This window comes from Curcuma longa, chromosome 13 (assembly GCF_044706935.1).
Source record: "Curcuma longa cultivar G26 ecotype Majalengka, Jawa Barat chromosome 13, ITB_CL_G26_1.1, whole genome shotgun sequence".
In the NCBI taxonomy this organism is placed as follows: domain Eukaryota; kingdom Viridiplantae; phylum Streptophyta; class Magnoliopsida; order Zingiberales; family Zingiberaceae; genus Curcuma; species Curcuma longa.
The window spans coordinates 4,969,231-4,995,936 of NC_133873.1; the positions used below are offsets into that span (position 1 = coordinate 4,969,231).

General features: G+C 33.0%; 1 long non-coding RNA gene across 1 annotated transcript; it reads left to right on the plus strand.

Annotated features, from left to right (window-relative positions):
* The first annotated feature begins 18,658 nt into the window (after positions 1–18,658).
* LOC141843757 (uncharacterized) lies at positions 18,659–20,185 on the plus strand. The gene is made up of 2 exons (XR_012603062.1): positions 18,659–19,031; positions 19,989–20,185. It is a non-coding gene; the product is annotated as an uncharacterized LOC141843757 (long non-coding RNA).
* Positions 20,186–26,706: the final 6,521 nt, after the last annotated feature.

A 26,706-nucleotide genomic window follows, 5' to 3' on the forward strand; every position in this document is an offset into this window, starting at 1 on the left:
AGGCACAGGATCGGCAAAAGAGTTATGCGGATCGAAGACGGAGGCCTCTGGAGTTTTCCGTGGAAGACCATGTGTTTTTACGTGTATCACCCACGAAGGGGTGAAGAGGTTCGGATTGAAGGGGAAGTTAGCTCCATGTTATATCAGACCGTTTGAGATATTGGAGCGGATCGGGGAGGTGGCGTATCGACTGGCATTACCACCGACACTTGCTGGTGTTCATAACGTATTCCACGTTTCTATGCTACGAAAGTACGTGCCTCATCCTACTCACATCCTGAAGGAAGTACCTATTCCTCTTCAGCCGGATGCTTCTTATGAGGAGATTCCAGTGCGGATCCTTGACCATAAGGAGCGGCGGTTGCGGAACAAAACCATTCAACTTATAAAGGTCGAGTGGCAGCACCATACAGATGAGGAGGCTACTTGGGAGCTGGAGGATACTATCCGGGCTCGATACCCTCATCTATTTACTTGAGGTACAATTTTTAATTGTTATGGTATCTTTTACATAGTAGTATGAAGATAGTAAATTTGGGAACCAAATTTTTGTTAGTGGGGGACAATGTAAACTCCGGTTCAGCCAAACCCTTGGTTCAATGGGTTAATTTTGGTTCAGCAAACCCTTAGTTCAGTGGGTTAATTTTGGTTCAACAAACCCTTGGTTCAGTGGGTATTTCGGTTCAGCCAAAACCACCCGGTTCAACCCTACAGATTCTTCTCCCTACGCCAAGCACAGTAATGCCGCGACGCTTCCCTTCTCACGGCGGTTTCGGGTGGTTTCAGGCAGCGAAGATCGTGGAGGAATGGGGATAAAGGGGAGGGAGGCTGATCGAAAAACCATAACCCTAAAGGCGCCGCTTCCCTCTGCCTCTGTTCGCCGACCCTCTGTTCACCGACTCCCTGGTCGCCGTAGCCGAGAGAGCAGCCTGGTCGCCTCTGCCGCGATTCCCTCTCTCTCTGCCGGTGTTTGCTCGCGTGGAGAGGCTCGCATGGAGGAGGCCCGTTTCTCTCTGTCGGCGTCTGCTCGCGTGGAGTTGTCGGCGTCTGTCGCGTGGAGAAGCAACTCGCGAAAGACCTAGACGCCGCATCCCTGTAAGCTTTTGGGATTTTAGTTTGGATTTGGGGTTTTTGTCGGCTATTATTTTATTTGCTCGATATGGTTCTGTTGGGTTCCGGATCGATCGAATCTGAGGTCTGGTGTGTCTTGATTGGCAGAACAGAGGGAAGATCGGATCGAGATTGACTCTCCGGAGTTGGTCAACGAGGTGAGGTTGTCTGAATCTGATTTAATTCAAATGGTAGGGTTTGATCTGTTGTAAATATGCTTGATTAGTTCTTGTTTAACAACGAAGTTTAAACAGTTCATGTGTAACAACGAAGTTAACACAAAATCTGTTGGGGATGTACTGTTCGCTAGGATTTTGCTAGTATTAAGTTATTCGAGGTGTCTGAATGCTGATCTGTTTTGTTGCTGACTTCAGATTTGTTTTTGGGTTGGTCTGTTGAGAGATTATGTGGGGTATGGTGGATCTAGGGTTTCCTTGTGGTTTGCTGTGTATAATTAAGATTACTAAATTTTCTTGGGGCTGTTGCTAAATTATTGAATTAAGGGAGTTAGGTTTGAATGAAATCAAGACTAGTCTGAGACTAAGAAAGTTGATCGGGTATGTCGAGACCGGTCAAATATGGGTTTGACCAGAGTTCCGATGATGGGGTTAGGTTGGTAATTAATGATCAAGACTTGGTTTGATTATTAATAATTATAGTAGGAGTTGAAACTACGGTAAAAGTGGGAGTTAAATATTCCAGAATTTGGATTTATAAACTAGTAGGGGATTTAGTTACTGTAAATTTAACACAGTATCAGAAAAAGTAAGCGTTGTACTTTGTTAAATACAGGGTCTTGATTGATTGCTTCTATTATAAACGGAGCTTATACTGGGGGTTCTATTTTCGACGTTCGTCATATCAGGTGGGTACCCTGTACCTGGTCAGTACAGTCTTTTCCTATATTGTCTGATACATTGATCTTAATCCTGTTGAATGTTGATACATGATACCTCTCCTTTGATACCTGTTGTTGATACCTCGATCTAGTTGTTTCCATGATACCATGATATGGATCTTTTGCTGTTGTTGATACTTGTTGTTGATACATCCTTGTATGATTTGTTGTATGATGCATCATGCATACATGATAGAAGTAGGTTGTTGCGCTAAGTTGGGTGCAACCAGGACTGGCTAGATAGCCGTCCTGACCTGCCCGCTCCCCACTTAATTAGTAGTGGTTCAGTTGTTGGAGCGTGTGCAGTTTTCCTGTCGTGCGCCTCAGTACACTGCTCTGGGAGAGTGTCTGGGGGCGGCGAGTGCAGACAGTGATCATGCATATCATACGCACATGCATTTGTTGGTGATTTTATATATTGCATTGATTGATGTTGCATTTGTGGTTTATATATCATTGATGTCCTTGACTGTATTCCTTATGCTACATCTTGTTGTTTTATCCATGCTGATATCTGTTGCTTATTGACCTTGTTCATTTTGTTTCTCTTGTTGATATCCTGTTGTACATATATCTTGTCATCTTATCCTTTATGTTGTGCTTTTATATTATCGTACCCACTGAGTATTGTATACTCACTACCCAGACCCTGGGGTGTCCTTGTTTCCTCCCCAAGTAACAGATTGGATGGTACATGACGCTTGGAGATCTGCTGGCTGCTTCCACCATCTCACAGCAGGGTGTAGTTGTTGTTTTTCTTTCCTCGCATGGTTTATAACTGTATCGTCGGTTTTAGAGTTTTATGCTTAGCTAGACTTATGTCCGTTGTTTTCTTTATCTATTGTGGACTAGTTGTCGTTTCCTTTTGTATTTGGGATGGACAAGAATTTTATTAAGTCTCGGTTGTGTTATTTACGTTATTATAGCATGTGAGGTTTTATCGTTGCTTGTGGTGAATTATATCGTGGTGGCTTGCGTTGTTTGTATATATTATGTGGTTGTGGCCGTGTTGGCCTCTAGTTAGCAGTTTCTTCAGTTGTTTCAGTTGCATTGTATGAGTATTGGCCGTGTGGCCCTCTTATATCACTATGTATCAGGGAAAAATTGATTGTTACAAGGGAGATGCTGCCGAAATTTTTCGGACGGCCGTCTCTCGGGGCGTGACAGGTATCCATGTGTCATGAACAGAAAAGAGAAAACTATTTTATTTTTATTATTAACCTCGAATCCAAATTTCATGTCTTCTTCAGAATCAAACCATTTAGTAACTACTGTTGCTATCTTCTGTTGATGTCGTTTCCTTTCCAAAACACCAATCTATTTGTCACAGATTTTATAAACCGTTTAATTTCCTATACCAAAGGTAGAAACAACAGTAGTCTCAATCTTATGAGATGTGTATTTAACATTGGTTAAAATATATCAACAAAATCAATAGAACCCCACTAATATCCCTCAAGAGATCAACAATTTCAAACCCTAAAAAAAACAATTTAGTTTACGATCACAACCTTAATCCGATTTCAAGAACAGGGACCTCACCTCCTTATTCTACTACCGAACCGATCAGTGGTGAGCGGCTCTGCTCGTCGGCGATTATGTGGGAAAAGAGAAGGCGACGGCGAGTGTGCTGAGGGGAGAAAGGTGCGCGTGAAGCCGAAGCGACAAATGGACAGTGCTGCGGCTAGGGCACGGAGGCGCGGCGACTGCTCTGTTCAGGCAACCGACGATGGAGGTGGCGGCCCGAATGCAGCGGCGGCAGGCGGCGAGCGACGCTGTTTCCGAGTGAAACAAGGGCGCGAGCAGGAAGAGGAAGAAAGAGAGGTAGAGGATGAAGGCAACGCACGCGGGAGGGGAGGAGTCGCGATCTGGCGCGAGGTTTAAGAAGGAGAAGAAGAAACGGCTTCGTGCGTGGGCGGTTTCAGCCGAGAGAAAAGGAAACGGAGGGGGAAGAGGGGTTTTCGGATTCGGTTTCGGGTTTTAAACCCAAAACCCATTAACCTTTTTTTTTGAACCCGTATTTTACAACCTAAGCTCATTAATAACTTGTGCACTGCTTTGTTCATCCAATTGTTGAATCTAAAATATGTTAGGAACATAACTCATAAGTAATTCATAACTAATAAAAGAATTGAAACAAGAAACTAATTTTTTTCTACTTATCCTCTCTTTAAACCAATCATTGATCTTTTTAACATGAAGCTTCTCAAGTTTAACTGAAGACAATCATCGTCGAGACTGTCTATTTAATAATGCAATGTGTTCTCTAAAAATCAATGAAAATAGAGTTATTTGGTTTACAAAAATCTTAAACTATAGAAATGAAATTAAACTTATGCCTTATTCTATAAATGAAGCTATCTCATCATGGTTGAAAAACACATATCTATGAGCCAGTGACAATTCCATCTTGTTAAGCTTAATAACTTCTGCTCATTCTCTTTTGTTTCCCTACTTTGAACTTTTGTTGTCTTTTCAATCTTAGTGGCTTCCCTATTGGATGTAAAAAGGTTCCATAATCTATTAAACTTGAATCTATTTCATCATCAATTCTTCTAGGTCTAGTAAGTCTTAAAATGTCAAACACTCATTAGCCAAGTAACCTTCTGCAATAGATCCTTCAGGATGTGCTCTATCATGCATAAATAACTTCAATGTTAGAAGAAATATGAAGGCAACACATAAGATAATTTATTACTAGATTTTGAATCTATATATTTTTATTGGTTAAAAGGAATATATAATATATACCTTTCAATAGGATACATCCATCTATATTGCACCAGTCCTGCAACCTTAGCTTCATGCACCAAATGGATTATCAAATGCACCATTATAGTAAAAAAAGATGGAGAAAAAATTATTTCTAGCTGACAAAGTGTCTCAACAACTTGAGATACTCCAATTGCGTAAGAGAATCCACATTCGGCACCTTTGAACATATTTATCTAAAGAAATTATAAATTTAAAGATTAATTAAAATTGATGTGACTTTATCTGGTAAGGAATCCTTTAATGCAATTGGAAGAAGTGCGATTCATTTAATATTCGATCACTAATTAGCGATCGAATTCGAACTCAGTCGTTAATTAGCGATCGAATTCAAATTCGATCGCTAAATCAATTACAATGAAATTTTTTATGATTTTCTTTCAATCGTTAATCTGATTTAGCGATCAATTTGCGATCGAATATTCAGTCACTAAATGTGATTATTTTTATAGTTATGCTGAAGGCCCAACATAAACAACTGAAAAAGAAAAATAAAGAGTTGAAAAAAATTAATAAAGAGATTAAAAAACTCAGAGAGTTGCTGAAACTAGAAACAGCAATGAACGAAGATGCAGTTGGAAAGATTGATGAATGAAAATGTCGCTTAAGTACAATACGAGCCTAAGCCAAAGTCCAAACTGAAATCATTGGTGAATGGAAACAAAAAAAATATAAACCGTGGATGTAGCAATTTTGAGTAATTATAAATCACATTTAGACGGAATTGGATTTTGGTCGCAAAATAGAATTATGCCAAAATTTTTTGCGATTTTTTTTGCAGTTAAAGGATGGCTGAAGAAAATTATTGGCTGATGAGATGCTGAAAATCTTTCAGGTTACATCCCAGCAGACTCAAAAAATGGAGCAGAAGATAAAAAGCTTATAAAAATCTAAAGTTAATTGAACAAAAGAGCACTATAAAAATAATCACAAATAACAACGAATTTAGCGATCGATTTTATCACGGTCGTTATTTAACGATCGATTTTTAAGTTCCGTCGCTAACTAATGACTGAATCATAATTGATCGCTAATTTAGCGATCGAATTATAATCGATCGTCAAATTAGTGACCGAATTATAATCGGTCGCTATTTAGTGACAGAACGTGAAAATCGATCGCTAATTTGTGACCCTTTCAGCGATTCATTTAATATTCGATCGCTAATTAGCGATCGAATTCGAAATCGATTGTTAATTAGCGATCGAATTCAAATTCGATCACTAAATCAATTACGATGAAATTTTTTATGATTTTTTTTATCATTAATCTGATTTAGCGATCGATTTGCGATCGAATATTTAGTCGGTAAATGTGATTATTTTTATAGTTATGTTGAAGGCCCAACATAAACAACTGAAAAAGAAAAATAAAGAGTTGAAAAAAATTAATAAAAAGATTAAAAAAACTTAGAGAGATGCTGAAGCTGGAAACAACAATGAACGAAGACGCAGTTGGAAACATTGATGAATGAAGATGTCGCTCAGGTACAAAACGAGCCCAAGCCAAAGTCCAAGCTGAAACCATTGGTGAATGGAAACAATAAAAAAAATATAAACCGTGGATGTAGCAATTTTGAGTAATTATAAATTATATTAAGATGGAATTGGATTTCGATTGCTAAATCGAATTACGATAAAATATTTTTTTACGATTTTTTTGCAGTTAAAGGATGGCTGAAGAAAATTATTGGAGCTCAGCCATAAAGATGTTGAAAATCTTTTAGGTTACATCCCAACAGATTCAAAAAAATGGAGCAGAAGATAAAAAGCTTAGAAAAAACTAATGTTGAGCAAAAGAGCACTACAAAAATAATCACAAATAACAACGAATTTAGCGACCTATTTTATCATGGTCGTTATTTAGCGATCGATTTTTAAGTTCCGTTGCTAACTAGCGATCGAATCATAATCGATCGCCAATTTAGCGATCGAATTATAATCGGTCGCCAAATTAGCGATCGAATTATAATCGATCACTATTTAGCGACGGAACATGAAAATCAATTGCTAATTTGTGACCCTTTCAGCGATTCATTTAATATTCGATCGCTAATTAGCGACTGCATTCGAACTCGATCATTAATTAGCGATCAAATTCAAATTCAATCGCTAAATCAATTACGATGAAATTTTTTTTGATTTTTTTCGATCGTTAATCTGATTTAGCGACCGATTTGTGACCGAATATTCGGTTGCTAAATGTGATTATTTTTATAGTTATGTTGAAGGCCCAACATAAACAACTGAAAAGGAAAAATAAAGAGTTGAAAAAAATTAATAAAGAGATTTAAAAACTCATAAAGATGCTGAAACTGGAAATAGCAATGAACGAAGACGCAGTTGGAAACATTGATGAATAAAGATGTCGCTCAGGTACAATACGAGCCCAAGCCAAAGTCCAAGCTGAAAACATTGGTGAATGAAAACAAGAAAAAATATAGACACCCTGGATGTAGCAATTTTGAGTAATTATAAATCACATTACGATGGAATTGGATTTCCGTCGCTAAATATAATTATGACAGTATTTTTTATAATTTTTTTCGATCATCGAATTTAGTGACCGATTTGTGATCGAATATTCGATCGCTAAATGTGATTATTTTTGTTGCAGAATATGCTGAAGGCCCAACATAAATAACTGAAAAAGAAAAATAAAGAGTTGAAAAAAATTAATAAAGAAATTAAAAAACTCATAGAGATGCTAAACCTGTAAACAACAATGAACAAAGATGCAGTTGAAAACATTGATGAATGAAGATGTCAGCTCAGGTACAATACGAGCCCAAGCCGAAGTTCAAGCTGAAAACATTGGTGTATGGAAACCAGAAAAAAAAATATAGACATTGGATATAGCAATTTTGAGTAATTATAAAATTCACATTAAAAATCAACTTGTCTTCTAGTATGTGCATGCTACTGTGGATGTAGCAAACAATTTTAAGAAATTATAAACCATATTAAAAATCAATGAGTCTTCTTACTATTTGCATGCTATTGTTCATTTATTGCTGCTATTGACATGTGTTTATGTCCTTTCTGAAATCGCAAGTAAGAGAGAGTTTTTTAATTTATAAGAATCATATTCACCCTCCCCCAACATTGGAAAAGGGTATAAGACTAATATCAACCAAGCAATTAGATTGGGCGGAAAGAATAGATTCAGAATATGGAAGAATGGCTGGCTCGATCAAATATTCATCTATCAAAATTTAAAAGAGATTTTTCACTATCAAAGTGAAAATGTATTTTTCTTGTTAATTAAAAATGCATGGTTGCTTGATTTAATTATGTATGCTTACTTTTTTTTCTATTTAATTTAAAATGGTAGACAAGGACGTAGATTTGGTTGCCACTTATCCAACATATTACTAGTGTGGACGAGATGATATTACCTAATATAGTACTAGGGTGGGTAAAATGATAGTATGTCAGAAAAGTTTGATCTAAGTAGTTAAATAGGATAAAGAGTATTTTACTCGATCTGCTTAGTTAAGTATAACTGACTGAAACTATCTCGCCACATCATAGACCAGTTAGATTGAGAATTTTCAATAGATTATCTAAGTATTTAATTTCATAAATCAGTCTTCTCTAAGAAAATGATCGTTGTTCTGATACCTAAGAAGATTTTTATTTTTCGCCGTGGCTTGAAAGCTGAAACTTGAAATGTGCATTTAATTTATTAACGGTTAAATTTGAATCTAACTCAAAGTCAAACAATCCTTAAAATTTAAACTAAATTAATTTAAGATAAAATTAATAAACTATCTCATATAATCTTAGGATTAACATATTTGATAATTTAGAATGAGTGAGATATATTAAGTTAAAATAAATTCTAATTAATTAATAATCATAACCATAATTAATAAATTAATTAATATAACTTAGTTTAAACTAATCGAACCATAATTAATTAATAATCATAACCATAATTAAACTAATCGAACCAACTAAATTTTCAAATAAAAATCGAACAAATCAAACCGATAAAATATCAATTAATTCAATTTTGGATCAAATTAATCAAAATAATCAAAAATTTTTAATATTATAAAAAATTTATCAATTAATTAAGAATTTATAAATTTACTTACTTAAAAATTATAAATAATTTTTTTGATTAATTCGGTTTATTCGATTTATTCAATTTAACCGAATAAGAAAATTTAAAATCAAAATCGAACCTAATTAACTGATAACTAAATTTTTGCTCACTCCTATTTCTCACCCTTCTGTTCTGTTGTTGTTCAATAATAAGTAGCATTTCGATAGAGTTAATTAGGATTATATTGAACAGATTTGCTTATATTCCATGTCATAAATTAAAATTTTAACTTATTTCTGTATGACTAATTCCTGTCTTCATTCGATTTCTTATTAATGTAAGGTGATTTATAAATATTAATTTGTTGTATTTTATTTTGTAAGAAATTAAGATGAAGACAATAATACTTGGAGGTTTAATTTGAAAAAAAATCAATCCTGATTCGAGTTGGGTTCAAATCAGATTCAATTTAATTCAACCAGATTGAAAAAAAATCGATTATGATTCAACTTGAGTTCAAATTGATTCAAATCAATTGAGTTCAATTTAAATGGGTTCAAATTGGGCTCAACCCGGCCCAATACAGCCCGGCTCAATAAAACTAGCTCAGATCAGCCCAAATCATGTGGTTCAATCCAATTTAGCCCGGTTCAGTGAATAGGTTCATCCGGTTCAAGTCAGGTTCAAAGCGCCGGTTCAGCGCGAGTTTAAAAGCTCATCGCGGCCACTGTTCTTCCCAAAATCGCGACTACTGCTCTTCCCTTCCTTCCTATCCGAGCCCCCATCTCCTTCATCCATCGCGCACCGCTTCTCCACTCTTCGTCCCGATCAGCACGAGCGGCGCCGGCAGCAGCTCCGGTCGACGAGCGTCGACGTCACCGCAGAAGTGCTCCGCCGTGAGCTCCCCGTCTCTCGTCGCCGCCTCCGCCGCCGCCGCCGCCTCCGCCGCCGCCGCCGCCTCCGCCGCCGCCGCCGCCGCCGCCGCCTCCGCCGCCGCCGCCGCCGCCGCCGCCTCCGCCGCCGCCGCCGCCGCCGCCGCCGCACCTCATTGGCTCACTCGTCGCCCAGGTAAGATCTAGCCACTCTCTCTCTCTTTTTTCCGTCTCCTCTCCGCCGTTCCGGCGCGTCTCGGTGTCGATCTAGTGCCGGTATCGAGCGGCACCGATCGGCACTGAAAACCTTAGTTATACTATGACCACCAATAACTACTTTAATGGAAATAAAATTTTCATTAATATTCCTTCCAAATTGATCATGCAATAGTTATGGCAATTTATACTATTTCAAATTATCGTTGATGCACCATCTGAATCGGAACTTGTAATAATGCTTTGTTAAAATATATTTCTTGATTTTCTTTGACTTTAATAGGCATTTTTTACATTTCTTCCAAATCAGATGTTCAAGCAACAATCATTGAAATGCTCTTTTTACCTTGTTTTTAAACTTCTTCTTATAATGCATAAAGTCAAACCAGATTTAAATGATCAAGATTTCCAATTACATGACCTTAAATATAGCTTGACGACAACAAAATATCCATATAGTCGATCCTAAATAATTAAGGTATATATATGTTTTATCGTTATTTTTTAAACTTTAGCTCTATAGTGCATTGTCTGCTTAGATTCTTATTAGGTAATTAGCATAAAATTCTGACAGGGGCAACCAATAATAGAGTTTCTTAACAGTCAACGATCAAACCCTTGCAACCAATAAAACAAATAGACAACGTACTATCCTCAGCCCATGATGATCTGTTGGATCGTATAAAGAATTATATAATCAGGTGCATTATAATAGTTATCATTTTTAGATATTCTACCAAATGCTAAGCATGACAAACATAATTAATTATATCTACAAGACAATCTCTTTTCACCTTAGAATTGCTTATCATGATTGTAACTGTTAAACATAGAACTAAACTAGGAAATTTAGCCTGGATCTGGAAACAAGAAGACTTGTTTTATTGAAGGTTAAGCATTTTCTTTTCATAAAGAAGTTGAATTTACAACTCAGAGAGATTGCTAATGAGGATTGTGGCTATGATGAGTTTCATTTATGATGAGGTGAAAGTGTAGTTTAATCAATTCTAATTCTAAATGTTGTTAATCCATATTTAGTCTTTGGTTTCTGATATATTTACCTCTTATCACTTTTGTATAGAGTCAACAAATTTTGATTAATAAAATTAATTTTTGTTGTATTCATATTTGTTCTAGAATTATTGTTAATTTGTTTTATATTGACATATTCTTTTGTAGGAAATATGGATGTTTAAAGGGCTAATTTTTTTGACCTATTGTATTTATCTATTAAGAGTATATGGATGTTTGAAGGGCCAATTTTATGGGGACAGTTAGTCATCAAGTTTCTCAAATCTTTAATTTTCTATTGAGTACTATTATGTTGAATCAAATGTACTATTATGGGAATCATGCTATGCTTGATTTACATTTGTTTTAAAATGACACACGAGGATAGAATGTTAAATAGAGGGACCACATAGAAGGGAGCTTAGGTACAAGGGACCTTTAATTTTGATTTCTTAATTTACTTATTTGTACTGTTTGCTAACATAACAAGATTGCCAAACACAAAAGGGGAGATTATTAATGAACGATGTCCCCAGTGACCAACTATGACCATGTGTTTTTGACAAAGGGTTTACGTTATTTTTGACTTGTATTAGTACTGACATGTGCATTAAATGTAGACTTAGAATATAATACCTTATGAGGTGAACCTAGTAACAGAGGATCAATGATTTAATTTAACTTGGGTTGATGCTTTTAACCTTGAACAATAGGTACCAAGGCGTGGTTTGTGATTTTGGTTGATCTTGGAACTTTGCATATGCTTACAAGATGTATACGTAGTAAAGGAGGGATCAATTATTTGATTCATTCAACTGGAAAAATGCTGATTCAATTTGCTGAAGTAGCTTAGTTAACAGTGAAGTCCACTAAATGCAAGGATTTGATGGATATAATATTTATGTTCGAACAACAAGTCCACTAAATGCAAGTCGTGTCTTTGTTTTATTGTTTTAATTATATATATTTTCCAACTTTTTTTTCTTTTTTGCTGTTAAAGGATGGCTGGAGAAAATTATTGGAGTTCAGCCATAGAGATGTTGGAAAGCTTTCAGGCTGCATCCCAGCAGACTCAAAAAAATGGAGCAGAAGATAAAAAGCTTAGAAAAATCTAATGCTGAGCAAAAGAGTATGTTGAAGGCCCAACATAAACAATTGAAAAAGAAAAATAAAGAATTGAAAAAAAAATAATAAAGAGATTAAAAAACTCAGAGAGATGCTGAAGCTGGAAACAACAATGAACGAAGATGCAGTTGGAAACATTGATGAATGAAGATGTTGACTCAGGTACAACACGAGCCCAAGCCAAAGTCCAAGTTGAAAACATTGATGAATGGAAACAAGAAAAAAAAATAGATTGTGGATGTAGCAATTTTGAGGAATTATAAACCATATTAAAAATCAGCGAGTCTTCTAGTATTTGCATGCTATTGTTCATTTATTTTTGCTACTGACATGTGTTTGTGTCCTTTCTAAAATCGCAAGTAAGAGAGACTTTTTTAATTTGTAAGAACCATATTCACCCTCCCCCAACACCTGGTATGAAAGTAAGGACTTCTATCAACTAAGCAATTAGATTGGGAGGAAGGAATAGATTCAGAATCTAGACGAATGGCTGGCTCGATCAAATATTCATCCATCAAAATTTAAAAGAGATTTTTCACTATGAAAGTGAAAATTTATTTTTCTTGTTAATTAAAAATGCATGGTTGCTTGATTTAATTACGTATGCTTGGTTTTTTTTTTCTATTTAATTTAAAATGGTTAGATAAGGATGTAAATTTGATTACCACTTATCCAACATACTACTAGTGTGGACGAGGGGCAGGGGTTTAGGGTTTAGATTTTAGGATATAAGGTTTAGGATTTATTGTTTAGGAGTTTATGGGGTTTAGGTTTATGATTTAGGATTTATTGTTTAGAGTTTTAAGGTTTAGGGTTCAGAGATTAGCGGTTAGGGTTTAGGATTTAGGGTTCTAGGGTTTTGGGTTCTAGGATTTTTGGATTTAGTGTTTAGTGTTTAAGTTTTAGGGTTAGTATTTATTATTTAGGGTTTAGAATTTAGAGTTTAGGGTTCAGGAATTAGTGGTTAGGGTTTAAGATTGTAGGGTTTTTGAGTTTAGTGTTTAGGGCTATAGGGTTTAGGATTTAGGGTTTAAGTGTTTTAGATTTAGGGTTTTAAAATTTAAGATTTAATTTAAAGGAAGTGAAAATAAAAAAAAAACACTTCGTGCTCATGAATGTTGCTCAACATAACAATCCTTTATATATATATAGTTTTATTATCTTGCACATCCATCTATGGGCATCTAGTAATATTTTTTTAAAAAATTTCACCTCATATAGCCTAAATATTAAGTTATAAAAAAAATAAAAATTTAAAAGTATATACTCACATATGGGTGTGAATTCAAAAATAATTAGGGATTTTAAAAAATATGTGAATTATTTATGCGATAATAATATGGTACTAGAAAATATTTAAAAAAACATAGGACAAAAATAAAAAAGTGCCTCTGTTTTTTAATTTATAAAAATTTAAAATTATTTTTTAATTATATATATATATATATATATAAGATTTAACCGTTATGATAAATTATTTAAAATTTAAGATTTAAAATTTAGGATATATTATTTAAATTAAAAATATATTTAAGATTTAACCGATATAATGTTTAAAATTTAAATTAAAAAAATAAAAATTGGAAAAAAAATAATAATAACACGATGCACAACGGGCTGATAAGTAATAAGGTGTTATTTGTCTATATAAACTGTTATTTGACCAAATTTTAATATTAAAAAATATTTTTCTAAAAATTTCAAAAATATAAAAGTGATATATCTTATGACTATTTAGAATATACTTTGTGATTTATAAAAATTATATAAGCACATCAAAATATAATTAAGTGTCAAAATAGAAATAATAATAAATGAATTTGCAAAAAAGACCATAAAGAATCATAACATTATTAAAGAAAATTAATTTACTTCTAAAAAATTAAATTCAAACCTATACTTAGTGTCTAAACTTAAAAAAAAATAAAAGCAAAAGTTTTTTAGACAGTTATTTTCTTTTAGAAAAAACAAATTGCCATTTTTAATGGGCTTTTCTATTAAGCCGTAAATCGGCCATGCAGATCATCACTTTCTTAAAATTCCCAAATTATATCGTTCAATTTAGAATGCCCATATATTATATCGTACTATTCAGAAACCTTACTATACTACTTCTGAAAATTTTTCGCCGCCCCGTCCCTTTTCACCCTTTTGCTCGTCCGCCGCCGCCGCCGTCGCACCTCTCACTCGCCGCCCAGGTAAGATCTCGCCACTCCCTCTCTTTTTTTTTTTTTCGTCTCCTCTCCTCCGATCCGGTGTCGGAACGGCGTCTCGGTGCCGATCTAGTGCTCTAGTGCCGGTATCGAGCGGCACTGATCGGCACTGAAAACCCTTGGTTATACTATCTGAAACAATGACCGATTACCACTTCATTAGAAACAAAATTTTCATTAATGTTCCTTCCAGATTGATCATGCAATAGTTATTGCAATTTATACTATTTCAAATTATCATTGATGCACCATCTGAATCGGAACATGTAATATTGCTTTGTCAAAATCTATTTCTTGATTTTCTTTGACTTTTAGACATTTTTTACATTTTTTTCAAATCAGTTGTTCAAGCAACAATCATTGAAATGTTGTTTTTATCTTGTTTTTAAACTTCTTCTTATAATGCATACACTCTGAAGTCAACCCAGATTTAAATGATCAAGATTATCAATTACATGACCTTAAATATAGCTTGATGACAACAAAATATCCATATAGTTGATCCTAAATAATTAAGGCATATAATATGTTTTATCGTTAACTGTGCATTGTGGGCTTAGATTCTTATTAGGTAATTAGCATAAAATTCTAACAGAGGCAACCAATAATAGAGTTTCTTAACAGTCAACCATCAAACCCTTGCAACCAACAAAACAAATAGACAACGTGGTATCCTCAGTCCATGAAGATCTGTTGGATCGTACAAAGAATTATATAATCAGGTGCATTATAATAGTTATCTTTTTTAGATATTCTACCAAATGCCAAGTATGACAAACATAATTAATTATATCTACAAGACAATCTCTTTTCACCTTAGATATGCCAAGTATGCCAAGTATGAATTGTAACTGTTAAACATAGAACCAAACTAGGAAATTTAGCCTGGATCTGGAAACATGAAGGTTTGTTTTATTGAAGAAGGTTAAGCATTTTCTTTTCATAAAGAAGTTGAGTTTACAACTCAGAGAGATTGCTAATGAGGATTGTGGCTATGATGAGGCGAAAGTGTAGTTTAATCAATTCTAATTCTAAATGTTGTTAATACATATTTAATCTTTGGTTTCTGATATATTTACCTCTTATCACTTTTGTATAGAGTCAACAAATTTTGATTTTTGATTAATAAAATTAATTTTTGTTGTATTCATACTTGTTCTAGAATTGTTAATTTGTTTTATATTGACATATTCTTTTGTAGGAAATATGGATGTTTGAAGGGCTAATTTTTTTGACCTATTGTATTTATCTATTAAGAGTATATGGATGACAGTTAGTCATCAAGTTTCTCAAATCTTTAATTTTCTATTGAGTATATTATGTTGAATCAAATGTACTATTATGGGAATCATGCTATGCTTGATTTACATTTGTTTTAAAATGATACACGAGGATAGAATGTTAAATAGAGGGACCACATAGAAGGGAGCTTAGGTACAATGGACCTTTAATTTTGATTTCTTAATTTACTTATTTGTACTGTTTCCTAACATAACAAGATTGCCAAACACAAAAGGGGAGATTATTAATGAACGATGTCCCCAGTGACCAACTGTGACCATGTGTTTTTGACGAAGGGTTTAGGTTATTTTTGACTTGTATTAGTACTGACATGTGCATTAAATGCAGACTTAGAATAATGCCTTATGAGGTGAACCTAGTAACAGAGGATCAATGATTTAATTTAACTTGGGTTGATGCTTTTAACCTTGAACAATAGTTACCAAGGCGTGGTTTGTGATATAGGTTGATCTTGGAACTTTGCGTATGCTTACAAGATGTATACGTAGTAAAGGAGGGATCAATTATTTGATTCATTCAACTGGATCAATTATTTGATCCACTAAATGTAAGGGTTTGATGGATATATTATTTATGTTCGAACAACAACTTTTTGTTGGAGTTCAATTCAGTTGGCTTGCGTTTGAGAAGCCTTGAGTCGTATCTTTGTTTAATTATTTTAATTATATATATTTTCCAGTTTTTTTTTTGCAGTTAAAGGATGGTTGAAAAAAATTGTTGGAGAATAACTATAAAGATATTGAAAAGCTTTCGGGTTGCATTCCAGATTCAAGAAAAAATGGAGCAGAAGATAAAAAGCTTAGAAAAATCTGACGCTGAGCAAAAGAGTATGTTGAAGGTTCAACATAAACAACTGAAAAAGAAAAATAAAGAATTGAAAAAATATAAGAAAGAGAATAAAAAACTCAGAGAGATGCTGAAATTGGAAACAACAATGAACGAAGATGCAGTTGAAAATATTGATGAATGAAGATGTCAGCTCAGGTACAATACGAGCCAAGCCAAAGTTCAAGCCGAAGACATTGGTGAATGGAAATAAGAAAAAAAATATAGACAATGGATATAACAATTTTGAGTAATTATAAAAATCACATTAAAAATCAACTTGTTGTCTTCTAGTATGTGCATGTAGCAAACAATTTTAAGAAATTATAAACCATATTAAAAATTAATGAGTCTTCTAGTATGTGCATGATATTGTTCATTTATTACTGCTATTTACATGTGTTTATGTCCTTTCTGAAATCACAAGTAAAGAGAGAGTTTTTTAATTGGTAAGAATCATATTCACCCTCCCCCAACATCGGGTATAAGACTAATATCAACTAAGCAATTAGATTGGGAGGAAGGAATAGATTCAGAATTTGGAAGAATGGCTTGCTCATCAAATATTTATCTATCAAAATTTAAAAGAGATTTTTCACTATGAAAGTGAAAATTTATTTTTGTTGTTAATTAAAAATGCATGGTTGCTTGATTTAATTACGTATGCTTACTTTTTTTTATCTATTTAATTTAAAATGGTAGACAAGGACATAGATTTGATTGCCACTTATTCAATATATTACTAGTGTAGACGAGATGATATTACCCAATATAGTACTAGAGTGAGCGAAATGATAGTATGTCAGAAAAGTTTGATCTAACTAGTTAAATAGGATAAGACATATTTTACTCGATCTGCTTAGTTAAGTATAACTGACTGAAACTATCTCGCCACATCATAGATCAGTTAGATCGAGAATTTTCAATAGATTACTTAAATATTTAATTTCATAAATCAGTCTTATCTAAGAAAATGATTGTTATTCTGATACCTAAGAAGATTTTTATTTTTCGCCATGACTTGAAAGTTGAAACTTAAAATGTGCATTTAATTTATTGACGATTAAATTTGAATTTAACTCAAAGGCAACCAATTCTTAAAATTCAAACTAAATTAATTTAAGATAAAATTAATAAACTATCTCATATAATCTTAGGATTAACCTATTTCATAATTTAGAATGAGTGAGATATTAAGTTAAAATAAATTCTAATTAATTAATAATCATAACCATAATTAATAAATTAATTAATATAACTTAGTTTAATGTTACTTAATTAATTCTAATTTAAATAATTACACCATAGACGACAATTAAACTTTAACTACTAATCCTAAGTTATCGTAATTAGCAATTCTAAGTTAAAACTTAATTAAAGACTTAATCAAACTTAATAAACCTAACTTAAACAAAATTAATAAATCATATTCTAATTAATCTGAAATTAATAACTCTAACTTAAATTTAAAATTTAAATTAAAAAGATTATGTTCAAATCTTAGAGCACGGCTCATGCTCCTCCACCTGCCAGTAGACTAGCAGCTCCATGTATGTGGATTAACTCTACCGAGGCAATTTAAAGGTGTAAGTACGAGAGTAACAGTCGGCGGAAGAGAAAGAAGAAGAAGAAAAGAGGCGGCTGGCACGAAGACGAGTGAGCACCCAGTGGAAAAACAGTATCTCATATTTTTCCTGTTTCCTCTACGTGCTCACTCTCTTTTTATTTTAAAAATATCTTTATTATAATAGTTGAGTTTTAAACTGGGCTAGTTTTGACTTAATCATAGACGAAACATCTTGATTAATTAAATTAGTCAAATGAGTAAGGTAGACCGATCAGGTCAATTGGGGAATATAGCTGAGCGTTGTAGTTGGATCGAATAGTTAATTAACTAAGATGATGAAGCTAGTAAAATTATTAACAGTCGAAGCTGATTTATATAATTTTTATCTAAAAATTTTATTTTAATAAAAAACATTTTATAATGTGCTGATTTGTAAACAGTGACTTTGACGAGAATTTCTACGTGTAACTGTCAAATAAAAACTTTATTCAAAAATGACAGTAAACAGTCAACTATAAGAAAAAAATAATAAAAACTTTCCCTTTATTTCATGTACAAAAATAAAATAATATTTATTTGTATTTTATTTTTAACTCTGAACAATTTAATTGGAAACCTATGCCCGCCCGTCTGGCCCATGAACGGCCCATTTACCTCACGTTTTTCTCCAAACAACCCTAGGGCGTTTCCTTGATCGCGCCACGCCCCGGCCGCCACCCGAGGCGTAGCCGTCGCCTGCGACGACCGTGCTGCCACTTCGAGTCCAGGAAGAATCGGGGATGTGTTGAAATGGCCTTCGGCCCTCTTCCTTCTGCCCTTACGCGGCTACTGTTCCCTCCCTCGCGCCGTCTTCCTTCCGTCTTCGGTGGTCGACGTATCTCCTCCACCGCATATCGACCCGATAAGGATATATCCCCTTCCTCCTCCTCTCCCCCTTCCGTCTCGGCTGCTCGGTCGGAGGCGGAGGCGGAGGCGAGGAGGGAGGCCTACCGCCAGCTCGATAACCTCGACTTCATGACTGCCGCCAAGATCCTGTTCACCACCCCTCCTAAGAGAAAAGAATTCGGGTAATCTGCCCTTATCTCAACTAGTACTGCTACATTTTGATGGTTCTTGCATCTAAAGATCCGTCTTTTGCTCTTTAGGAAATATGGATGTTTGAAGGCCTAATTTTTTTGACCTATTGTATTTATCTATTAAGAGTATATGAATGCTTGAAGGGCCAATTTTATGGGGACAGTTAGTCATCAAGTTTCTCAAATCTTTAATTTTCTATTGAGTACTAGTCTGTTGAATCAAATGTACTATTATATATGGGAATCATGCTATGCTTGATTTACATTTGTTTTAAAATGATACACGAGGATAGAATGCTAAATAGAGGGACCACATAGAAGGGAGCTTAGGTACAACGGACCTTTAATCTTGATTTCTTAATTTACTTATTTGTACTGTTTGCTAACATAACAAGATTGCCCAACACAAAATGGGAGATTATTAATGAACGATGTCCCCCAATTGACCAACTGTGACCATGTGTTTTTAACAAAGGGTTTAGGTTATTTTTGACTTGTATTAGTACTGACATGTGCATTAAATGCAGACTTAGAATAATGCCTTTTATGAGGTGAACCTAGTAACAGAGGATCAATGATTTAATTTAACTTGGGTTGATGCTTTTAACCTTGAACAATAGGTACCAAGGCGTGGTTTGTGATTAGGTTGATCTTGTAGAAGTGATTAGGTTGATCTTGGAACTTTGCATATGCTTACAAGATGTTTACGTAGTAAAGGAGGGATCAATTATTTGATTCATTCAACTGGAAAAATGTTGATTCAATTGACTGAAGTAGCTCAATTAACAGTGAAGTTCACTAAATGGAAGGGTTTGATGGATATAATATTTACGTTCGAACAACAACTTTTTGCTAGAGTTCAATCCAGTTGGCTTGAGGTTGAGAAGCCTTGAGTCGTATCTTTGTTTAATTATTTTAATTATGTATATTTTTCATATTTTTTTGCAGTTGAAGGATGGTTGAAGAAAATGATTGGAGATCAGCTATAGAGATGTTGAAAAGTTTTTAGGTTGCATTCCAACAGAGCTCAACATAAACAATTGAAAAAGAAAAACTAATGTTTTCAGTTTGGATTTTGGCTTGGGCTCGTATTGTATTTGAGCCGACATCTTCATTAATCAATGTTTCTAATTGATCTTCGTTCATTGCTGTTTCTAGCTTATGCATCACTTTGAGTTTTTTAATTTCTTTATTATTTTTTTCAATTCTTTAATATTTGATACTTTACAAAGTGAGATATTAAGTTAAAATAAATCCTAATTAATTAATAATCATAACCATAATTAATTAATTAATTAATATAACTTAGTTTAATGTTACTTAACCTTAATTAATTCTAATTTCTATAAGAGCATCCACATTGGTGGGTGTTATAACACCCACCATTTCATCAAAAAATGTGGGATCCACATGTCACATATACATCATATTAACACATCCATTCTCTCACATTTGTTTTAACAACCACCTTCATTATTTGTGGGACCCGCTGTCTACTGCTTGTGGTGGGCCATAGGCATTAAAAAAATAAAAAAAAAGACAAATGAATGCGTACTGAGCTTGTGGTGGGCCATAGGCATTAAAAAAATAAAAAAAAAACGCCATTGAACGCGTTCATTGAATTGAACGCGTTCATGGATTTGTGTGGGCCCCACCCAAATAATTCTTGCGCTACACTGGTTTTAACGTTCATCGAACGTTATAACACTCCATGAATCCACCAATACAGATGCTCTAATTAAACGATAGACAATTAAACTTTAACTACTAATCCTAAGTTATCATAATTAGCAATTTTAACTTAAAACTTAATTAAAGACTTAATCAAATTTAATAAACCTTACTTAAACAAAATTAATAAATCATACTCTAATTAATCTGAAATTAATAACCCCAACTTAAATTTAAAATTCAAATTAAAAAAAATTATGTTCAAATCTTGTAGCACGGGCCATACTCCTCCACCTCCCTGTATAGACTAGCAGCTCTATGTATGTAGATTGACACTTCTTTTGCACGGAACCTATTTTTGCTTTGTTTAACTATGCGTTACTTGCTATGTTTGACTTGGTATGTATTTAGTCGTACTTTGAGTGGTCTTAACTTATGTTGACTCACATTGACTTAGTACTGACCTAGTTGTTTTTTTACTTAACCAAATAGTATAACTAAGAGGAGTGTCAATCAAATTTATGTTAAAATACATGCATATTTGTTCATAGAAGAGGTTGACGACTGATTCAACAAGGTTTGGGTGACCGAAAGAGATTTTGGGCAAACGAAGTAGTGTCACATCGACACAATAATCAATTTGAGGTAGAGGCTTTATACAGAGTTCTAGAGCTTGAAATACCTGCTCCATATTTGTTTCTATTACAAAAAATCTCTACTTTATTTGTATCGCCAATCATCATTAATTGTATAAGAAGTTTCTCCACCATTGAAGAGGGAAAAAATAATGACTCTGTGTGCATAGACCTTAGATGTCGCAATTTGAGGGTTGTGAACTATGCAAATTAGGTGTTCGATGACATGCTTACTAAGAAATTAGAAAGAGAAAGATATGCAGTTTCTCGATTTACCTCCTCACAAATGGTCGTGGGGCCGATCGTGTGGGGCCGTTGGGGTGACGGATTTCATCTTTTTGCAGAATAATAGAAAGAGAAAGATATATTATTTTTATTACAGGTTCGATATTCATTCTCCCCTCCTCTAGCTATATGATCAACCCTTTACATAACATCATCCTCTTTGACCATGGAAGTTGAGGTTTCTCCCTAAGCCGATATCATAAGTTTTTCCTCCTCACACTCACATGAAGATGTGGATGACTCCTCAACTTCCACTTCAAACATTGAGCACCTCTCAACCTCTAAATTGTTTTGCTTTTGGGCAAATGAGCCCTTCCCCTTGGGCTCTTCCTCCTTTTGTGATAATGGGAGATTTTCATGAAGCTTGTTTAGCTTTGTCGAGAAGTCATGGGAATTATTGTATTCACATATCATGCACAAAATGTCATTAGACAAAATATTGACTAATATTCGATTACCTTGATATTTGCCTTGAATTTCTAAACTTGATCCTCGGTCAACTTTTTTTCATTTAAGGACCTTGCACTTCTTGTTCTTTGGGACTTTAAAACACTTCCTAATGAGAACCACTCTTCAAGGTTTACTTGCAAGAAGATTTTCATCCTTGACCTCTATTGATCAAATCCTACTATCCATTTTAGAAGTCTATTAGCTCTAGTGAATTCTTCTTCCTCTAGACCATTTTACCCTCTCATTCGTTAGTATAATTAAGAGTCAATTTGGCTCTGATAGCAGTGATTGGATTAGAGACATGGGTAAAGGGGGTGAATAGACACTCACTATATTTTGCTCTATTTCTTTCATGTTTGCCTATAATCATGTTAGTATACAATGAAAATGTACAAATACATAATAAAAAATGCAAATACAATCACACCATACAAACCAATATATATTGATGTGATTCCACCATCCTCCCTATGACCTCTACTCCATGGCTATATTTCATTGATGGATCACTCCTAGAATCTTACTATCCTTGTTCGTATGTAATAGATTATTATAGGTGGAGAAATCTTTTACAATTATAGTAGCACACAAAAGATGCATAATTACAAATAACAACAAGAATAACACAAGTAAGAAAATTATATAAGATGAAAACATTATTTCACTTGCTTTCTATTGCTTTGATATGCTCAATGAAGGCTCAGAAATGTAGCAACACTAAATAAATAATCCCCAAGAACACCATGTGTGACCTTCTCCATGAAACCCCCTTTTATAAGGCTTTTATTTATTTGAAATTTGTTGATTAGTTGATCGTTTACTATCCTCTAGTCGACCGCTTGTAACTCACTAGTTGACTATTGCAACCTCTATAATAATGCATAATTTGACCATTGCCCCAACTTTACTTGCTTATAGGATTGTCCATAGAATCCTATTTTGACATTAGTTGGCTAATATTGCCATCTTAATCACTGTCTCTACTAGATAACTTTTTTGTTCATTCTACTCTCTAACCTGAGTCAATTGCCCAGTCAACTCATTCATTGGTTGATTGATCTAAACCTCAAATTTTACCTAAATAATGACTTTGTGATTTTAGGTTTATTAGTCAACTAGTGACTCAAATAATGATATGTTCCATCTAATTCTAACCATCAATCAATTGGTTAGTTGACTCACTCATCAGTCAAGTAATATCTATATCAACTTACTAATACTCTAATTTCAAGGTTGACCCCTTATCGTGCCAAAAGACTATGTCTACGGGACTTTCTTGTATGCCTAGTGCAAGTTGAACTTGGTTCACCAAAACTTCATCGTTGCTTAGTATTTGATTGACCTCACTCTACAACTTTCCAAGCCTATTGACTCTTTACCTCCTAGACTTCTAATGCTTAAAAACCATTTCTTTAGGAATTCATCAATTGTTTAATATCCAGTCAATTTCGACTAATTAGGATTTTCACTTACCCAACCTCATGTTACTTTGGTTCGTCAGGACTTACACTGTTTAGAGGTCACTTTTTTAGAACTTCATCTTCTCTAACATCCAATTATCCTTATCTATTAGAATCGATTAGTCTTAACCAACTTAACACATCATCTCTAACTCCAAAATATTGCTAAAATATCAAAATCCCAGTCATGGTCAATCTTGGCAAGGAGCTGATTTCATCTACAGTCTTAGGCTATTAGTGAGTTGAATATACTTCAAACAATCCATTTAGTATCCTATATGACCAATTTAAAGAGTTTTGGACATCAAGATGTTCACCTAAAATACTTTGATAGGCTAAAATTTTTTAAATTGGTCATCTAAGGTCACTTATAAGTTTAGTATATTTTAATAAATTCATCAATAGACTTGGATGATCAATGTAAAAAGTTTTTACCCATCAAAATGTTTTAGGCCAGAACATCTAAATGCTTATTTGTGTCTTAAATGCCACGTTTTTAAACTATATGTCAGACTATAACATGTAAGCGGATAGTTGTTGCACATCTAGCTCTCTTAGGAGTTAGGACTATGTGACTAAGTTATCTGAGTAGTGTCTTATTTAAATATTCGTTCATATTTCAAAAGGTGTCACATAATGAGCATTTTATTGTTTAGTAAAATTCCTTCGTTAAATTAAATTTTTTTTAATAAAATATATTCTATTTCGTCTACACTAAGAAGAAAAAATATAATAAAAAAAATTTCAATCTAGTCAAATGGTGCATAAACAAAAGCAAATATTTATTGAACCATAAAATAAAAATTATAAAATTATATAAATAACTTACTTCATCAATTAATATAGCAAAATCATATATCATCAAATACTTCGGTGTTTTAATGGAACCAATGAAGTAAAATTTTTTTTTTTGTAATCGGTTTAATTTTGAACCAATTATACATTTTTAGACAGGCCAAAAACTTCAATTTTTTATTGAATACAATTTCGATTTTAAAGCAAAGTAATAAAAGACTCTTTTATTTCACGTGTGTCTACTTCCATATTTATCTATTTATTAAGTCATTGAATATCCAAAATTTATCAATAAAATTCTACTAGTAGAGCTCGATGGGTGGGAGGACGTCGACTAGTCATACAAAACCATTGTAAGACCCGAACCGTACCTGATCGGGTTCCCTGGGTAGCATCACTATTAGTTGTTTATATGGGTATTTATGGTAAAGTCTATGACTATAATATCACTGATATTAGTTGTTTTTGTTCATTTACAAAGAGAATATTTAATAATGATGCTCCTATTCCAACTATACTCAAGTTTAATCCAATTTAAAATAATTAATTATTTTAAGATATTTCAATGACAGTTGCTTGAACATCTGATTCGCATGAAATGTTTAAAATATCTACTAAAGTTAAAGGAAATCAAGAAATAGATTTTGACAAAGCAATCTAAAATTACATATTACATATATAACTGAATATTGGATTAAAATCGAATTGAATAGAACAAAATTAATTAAAATTGAATTAAACTAATTAAATCGATCAAATTTTTAAATAAAAATTGAATAAACTGAATTAATAAAATATCAATTAATTTAATTTTCAACCGAATTAATCGAAATAATTAATTTTTAAAAATATTATAAAATATATATCAATTAATTAGGAATTTATAAGTTTATTTATTTAAAATTTTAAAAATTATTTTTTATTTTAATTAATTTAATTTATTCGATTTAATCGAATAAGAAAATTTAAAATCGAAATCAAACTAAATTAACTGATTTTTTTTTTAAAAAAATTAAAATTCTGAAATAACTGAATCAAATTTTTAAATTCGATCGATTTATTCGATATAATTGAATTTTTACTTACCCTTAATTCCCCCTAATTATAGGGTTTAGATTCAGTAGGTGCATCAACTATAGTTTGAAATAAATTGTCATAACTACTATTGCATGATCAACCTGAAAGGAATACTAGCTAATGAAAAATTTGTTTCTATTGAGGTGGTTATTGATTGAGATAGTATGACCTGTTATAACTATTGGTTAACATAGAAGGGATACAAATGTATTTAAAGTTGGTTTAGTGCTTCCAGAATAATTTTTATTAAAAAGTTAATTAGAATAATAAATTAATTTTTAGAAAAAAAATATTTAGTTTATCCGATGCTTATGTCTCTTGTGATAATAAGTGTTATGTACATTTAAGCTATGCTTTAACAAATTATTTCCATTATTAACATTACATGTTACTTCTTCTGATGAGATTTTAATTTTTCATTTGATGAATTTGATGCTTTCATAAGTCATATTTTAATCATAACTACTTTTATATTTTAGGTATTTTAGGTATTCCAGTTCCCAAGTATTTTAGATGAGACAATACGAACTAAAAAAGTGTTCATAACTTTCAACTTCTAAAATTACCAGGAATTCATTAACTTAATTAACTAGAAAGAAGGTTACAAGTTCAAGTAACAATTAACTAAGTAACAATTAGAGTCTGCCAATTCCATCTCATTGTGTCGCTTGCAACTTCATATGCTTGCCTTCTAGATGAGTGCACCACAAAGGGGCAAAATTATAATTTCCATACAAAAATTAAAGTTACTATAATACTATCAATATTATATTATAATAACTAATATAATAATTATAATCTCATAATTATTATATAATTATAACAATTATAAAATAATAAGTATTATGATCGTTACTATAGATATTATAATTATGACAACTGTGTAGTTATAATTTTGTAATTATTACAATTATATTGTATGTGGAATCTGTGTGGGCAAACAAATTGTTGTCCTTTAGCGATGTGACTATCAATATTTTAATTGCAGCAGAGGGGTGAATAACACTTATTAAAGATTAAATATAATTTTAAAATAATGGAAATTAGTTTTCTTATTTTTTGAAATCTAGCTCAATTTTCGAAAATAATTAATATATAGAGAAGAAAGATATAAGAAAAACATAAAGTGATACAGTAATGTAGATAATTCCTAGATTTTTATTCCACGACCTAGTTATTCATTAGATAATCATCCCTCATTGAAATCCTACAATACTTTCTATTTTCTAAAATCCTTTTAGAGACACAGAAATATTTACAAAACTTAGCCAATAAAATATATTTGAAATAATG